Consider the following 6,000-nt stretch of genomic DNA (forward strand, 5'->3'; position numbering starts at 1 on the left):
AGCTCAGAGTAGTGTAGTCAAGCAGGAAAGCCAATGAGATTTTAATTCTATTTTCATCCAGAAACTAATACCTACCTAATATATATGATCTATGTAATATATATCATCTGTATGTAAATATATATAAATCTATATAACACATAATACATAATCTGAAATAAATGTATGTTAGATTTTGCATAGGTTGTAGAGATAAACTATTCGACAGGCTAAAGACATGATAGAAGTTAAGTACATGACTGGTCAAAAGCTCTCTTATAGGGGTTTAGTCACTTGTTGACTTTCAAGGAATCACTGCATAAGCCAAGTATAAATAGGGCCAACAATCCCTCCCACCCCTTTCAGGTGGCTTATGACTGTTTTACTTTGCAAACTGGCTTCAGCATCAAGTAAGCTGTCTCCTTCCGTTCATATGCTTTACTTACCAATGGGGTTTATAAAAATAATAAGAAGAGGGCAACAAAAATGTAGCATTCCATTAAACTCATTTCTTTCTGATCCAAGAGAGACGAAACTATGGAGCAGCAGGAGGGACCTGGTTAGGGCTCAAGGCTGATGCTACTCGCTGGGAGGTCCAATTTATACATCCAGATTTTTCCCAAGATTTAAAGAAACGTCCATCAGCCTGGAGCCTCCCAATGGCTGTTAGGAGAGGCTCATAGAATCTGGATGGAGAAGCCTAGCGGGTGCCTCTGCCCAGGAGGAAACTAATTGCATCTTTCGGCATTTCCCACATGCTCATGTGCCTGTCATTCCCAGCAAAGAGAAACCTCTGCAATCTCCAAATCTCTCTGAGCAGCCTTTGTAAGAGGTTGAGCCTTTGGCCAAGGGCGAGGGCTGCATCCAGACATTAACAAACCCGATAGCAGAGAGCCAGCGAAAAGCCTGGCAGCATCCCTACAAGCCCAGGATTTGTGCTTGCTACTAGGAGACAGAGAGGATGGAAATGTATTTAGCTGCTTCTATTGTTCTCCTTATTCAACCGAAGTTTTGTTGGTGTGAAGTTAAGGAAGGAAAATGTGGCCTGGAGTTGCGGAAACACTCCCTGGAAAAGGAATATGGTGATTCCTGGGGGGTTGAATTGTTGCTGCAGCGCAGGGCGTGATGGGTTTGTGACAGCCTCTGACAGCGATCTAATTGGGAGTCACTGCAGTACAATGGCACAGGGAAAAATGAGTGATGGGAAACTCCCCTGACTGCAAATGCTCCCGAATTGTGATGACACTGAGAGGGGGAGAAAGCCAGCGGGGAGGCAGGAGAGGCGGGGTGCACGGCGGGGCTGGGGGGTGCCAGGTTTGGGGAATTGTGTGCAGGCGTGTGGCTCTGACTCAGCCCCTGCTGCTGTCTGTATTGGCTGCCTCCAGCTTCCCACCGCTCTCAGGAGGGTCTGACACTCCCCGGGCCTTTGCCGCATGAGCAAGCTGCCTTCTGAAGCAGTGGGAGAGGAGCCTGAGCTCAGCGGCTCCATGCTGCTGTGTTGCTCCAGCAATCATGGAGCAGGCTGGGGTGGATGGCCCCGCTGGCCACCCCTTACCAACAGCCTTGTCGACCTTTGCTCTTGTTTCCTGCATCAGTTTATCTTACCAAGCAGGACCAGCTCTGCTTTTAGACCCCTATGGGCCCATCTGTCCTCTTGCAAGTCCTATTAGAGATGCCAATCATCATTTTCTTTCTGTGTAAAATTACAAATCCTGAAGATTTATGTATCCAAACTCTTCATCATTCAAAAGATTGAGTTAAAGGAAATGAGTTAGAACTACTTGGAGGTGACTCTATTTCTTTACCCATAGAGGGGGGACAAGCAGGCTGTGGTACCTGATGTGTGATGTGCCCCATGCAAGGCAGGGGTTCAGGACTGGCTGGAGAGCGTGCATGGATGGAGAGAAGGCAGTGATGAGCCCATATGCGCTCTTATAGTGATGTGATTTTCCTGATCTGGGTGTAATGGGTTCACTGTGCTCTGCCTGTCCCTCAGAAAGCTGTAACCAGTGGAGAGAAGGTTCTGATTTGAAGAACTACATGTGAGTGGCCCCTTTCCTCCCCAGATCCATACAGCAGCTGAGGAAAAGGAGCTGGAAGGAACAGAACATGCTGCCCTTAGAGCCCTGGTCTCACTCCTAGTCTTGGGAGAGATGTAATGAGCCACTGGAGTTGTTCTTTCTGATGTGTTGACTATTGTATTATATTCTGGGTTAGGAGTTACATCTCTGTGCAAGAAAGGGATCTGCACCTTGCCCTGCTGGACAACAGGAGATGTTTTCCCAACCCATCTTGTTTCTAGTGAATTAATGACTCTTCTGGTGCTTAACAGGTTCTCCTGAAAGCTGGGCTTGTTACAAGGGTGTTGGCTTTCCTGAAAGCTGGGATGATGGAGCAGATCTCAGATATCTCTGGATTTAAGTGAGGTGTTGTTTTGTTTGGTGGGGGGGTGGGTGGGGGGGTGGGGAGGGGTGTTGGGAGGAGATTTTGGTTATGTTTTGTTTTTTTCTCCACCTTTATCGGGTGCTAACAATACTTTTAACACCTGGACTAGGATAAATGGTGGGGACTTTTGTACTTAACCTTTGTATTTGGATGATTTCCAAGTCACTGGCAGAGACAGAGCTCATCTGTTCCTGCAGGGATGGAGACTGGAGCTGGTGACACCACTCTGAATACCCCCCCCCCCCAAGCAGAAGATAAGCAGGGGAGGCTGCCTGTCTGCTCCAGCCACCCCTGGCTTGTCATGAGTGTTTGGACCTTGAGATGCTCCTGCTGAGGCTTTCACAAGCCGTGTCTTGTGGTTTGGGCCAGTGTAAGTAATGCCACTTAGGAGTCTTAAAACTGTGTGGGGAGGAGGGGGAGGCAGAGCTCAGGCTGCCAGCTCTGTGTGCGTGTAACCATGCCATTCAATGAACTTAAGAAAAATAATAAACAGTGGTGCTCTTACCTCAGGCTATCTATTAGGAGTGTGATTTAGTGCAGGGAGAGCTATAAAGGCCGTTGGTAAATCTTTTGTGCAGTACAAATAAAATCTCTTATGGGAGAAGAAAGGGCCCTGGGTAATGGGGGGGAAGGAGGGAACAGCCCTTGCCCCCTGGTCTAATTAGGCTGTCCAGGAGAAGTTAATATAAAATAATAGATCTGGGAAGTCCAGATCTTGACAACCTTAGGAAGGACTTCATCCCCTTAAATTATAAGGCTAAGACCTCATTCAACAATACTTTGAAGGAGATCAACTGCACTGTTCACAGCAGCTGAGGGCCTGGGCTCCAGCTCTGTGTGATTATGGTACTTTCTGAAGAGCTCATTTCTATTCCCATTGAATGCTACTATTTTTATCCGCCTTAAATTCTAGAAGGTATTTCCAAGTGGGAAGCAGAGCAGAGAAAAGCAGATCTTAACTCTGCTCTGTGCAGCGATTTCTGTGAAAAACAGAAAAAATGTTCGAAATAGCTTACACCTATTTCTGATACTGCCAGTGCGGTAGCAAAGCACCCAGCGGTCCCTGGAGCCCCTGTCACCCTGTGGGTGATGCAGCATGGTAGGGGGTCACTGCTGGCCCTTTCTCTTGTGGGGTTCATGGGCTCCTGTCTCTCTGCTTGGAGCCACAAGTACCCAGAGAGGGGCTACAGGGGAAGGGTGATGCTGGCTGAGAGGAGATGGAAGATCTCTGGTTGATGCTCACCCCCAGCATCCTCTTCTATTGCCCTTCCCAGGGCCCTACTCGCCTTTGCAGTGTGGTGGGGAGTGCTTTGATCCCTTTCTTTGTGGGAGACAGAAGTGCAGAGGGACCTCACTGGCTGCATCCAGCTGCTGGGGTAGTTAGCATAGGGTCAAAATGGAGACCTATGGCGCACCAGGTCCAGAAGTGTGGGTGTTGTAGGGATACCTTAGCTCTTTGGTGCTCTCCTGCTTGAAGCCTTCCAGCATAACACCCCCAAAATGCTGGAGAGCTCAGGGCTGGACATAGCTGTCCCCTGCATCACTGCTGGAGCCATGGGATGAGGGGAGTGGTTTGGGCAGAAGATGAGGTGGGATGGACCCTGGCTGGAAAACACAACCTGGGACTGAGCATCGTGAGAGTGCACAAATAGGGACCGGGATCCATGAGTCTCTCTTGTAGTTTGTGAACCTGGCCATGCAGGGTTAACAGGGCTTTTATCTTGTGCTTACTCCCTTCTGCAGCCTTGCCTTTTACTTCTGTACATGCCCAGGTTCCCTGAAGCTGCTGAGCATGGTATTGCCATATACAGCTTCTTTTTGTGCTGGGCAGAAGCATCCTGCTTGAACATGAAATATAAATCAGAGATCAAGTGAATTATTGTGTCATGCTGCTGCTCGGGCAATAGGGAGTCTTTAAATCAATCAGCCCCCAAATAAATAAATAAACGTGCAGCAGACACGCTGGAGTGCATGTCTGATTCCTATCACAGGCAGTAATTCAAGGCAGATGCTTGCAGTTTCTCCGCTCCCCGGTCTGCGTTACCTGGGCTGCTGAAGTCGCATGAGACAGAAAGCAAAATTTTTTCTGATCTTTCATTATTGTTGCCAAAGAAACCATTTCAGTTGGTTGCCACGTGTGCAGTGGATCTGGTTTGATCCATCTGGATGTTGAGGACTGAAGGAAAAGGGCCCTGGGGGGAAGGAAATCTGCAGAGTGCAGCCACCCCGGTGCCAATGATGCTGCCTGTGTGGCTGGGGGTGGGAGCTGGAGGAGGAGGAGTGAGTGCTGCTCCTTGGGGATGCTTGAGGGGCCCTGATCAGTGTTATATGTTTGACCATGAGCATCCCCACGGCAGCACGCACCTCGGTGAGCTGAGGCTGAAGGAGACCATCCTCAGAGACCCTGCAGACATTGCCTCAGGGAGGGCTGTGAGAGCCTGGCGGGAAGAGCTCTCCAGCCTCCGGCACTTACAGGTTTCCTTTCAGCCCACACCGGTGCTCCGGAGAGCAACGTTTGAAGCGTTTGATCTTCCCAGGCTGCCGTTTCCCTCCTGCAGGCACCAGGCTCTGGAGCGCAGCTCCTCAAGGGTCTGCATCTGTGGGGCATCGTTTTGCTCCCTCCTTGGCTGCCCTGGGGGATCGCTGGCAGGGGCTGAGTGCACTCTGTGCAGGACAGCCCAGGGCAGGGACGGGGTCAGTTGCTGTGTCCCTGCCCTGGTTACTGCCCATCCCTGGGGATGGCTCCAATATCAGTGATGAATGTGGGACACTGAGGGTCAGGTGAAAACCACAGAGGGGACCGGGGGTGACACGAGCTGTGCTAGGTAGGGAGAGCAGTGGCTGTGTGGCCATCCATGCTCCAGGAGGTTAGTCTGGGTGTTTAATCCCTTTTCCAGGGCAGCTTTGGTCACCTTGGCAGGCCCCTCACCAGTCCCTAAGGCTGGAGTTTGACTATGTATTTGGATTTCAGTATCACTTTGCTCGTAGCTGCCGCGTACTGTCTTTGTGAGCATCCATGGATGCTGGTGCTCTATAAAGGTAAATGAGCCCTGACGTTGATATGAGGCTGCTGGCATGGCAGGGTTTCCCTTTGCATCATTTCATCTGTCCTGACCAGACCTTGTGGCATCATTCCAAGATGATATTATTTCACTGAGTCAGGGCCTCGTCTTCCTTTAATTGCTCCAGGAGTGTGTTGAGACTGAACCTTGGACCAGTGAAGCCAATGTTTTCCTGACATCTTGCAATGGGAGATAAAGCAATTGCAACACCAGGAATTCAGCCTGGGTTTCCAAAGCTATAGCCCTGAGGGAGAACTGAGCTGATGCATGGGTAAGTTGTTTTTTCTTATCTTCTAAAGCTTTGCTAGTGACCCCAAAATAATAAAGGTCAATCAGTTAAATCCACTCAGCACATAATCCCGTGCCCTTCTGAGTTAACACAGCCTGTATAACAAACAGGTATGCTGATACACATAGTCACGCTGGATATACACGTTGTTTACCCAGCCAGACCATAGAGGGTCCTCCTCTCAGGCCTTTACCCTATTTTGGTGTGTTCCTCCTCCAGCAGGGC

The sequence above is a fragment of the Pezoporus flaviventris genome, unplaced genomic scaffold, assembly GCF_033815535.1.
Source record: "Pezoporus flaviventris isolate CSIRO_AGI_PZ_B2104156 unplaced genomic scaffold, CSIRO_AGI_Pfla_v1 ptg000021l, whole genome shotgun sequence".
Taxonomy (NCBI): domain Eukaryota; kingdom Metazoa; phylum Chordata; class Aves; order Psittaciformes; family Psittacidae; genus Pezoporus; species Pezoporus flaviventris.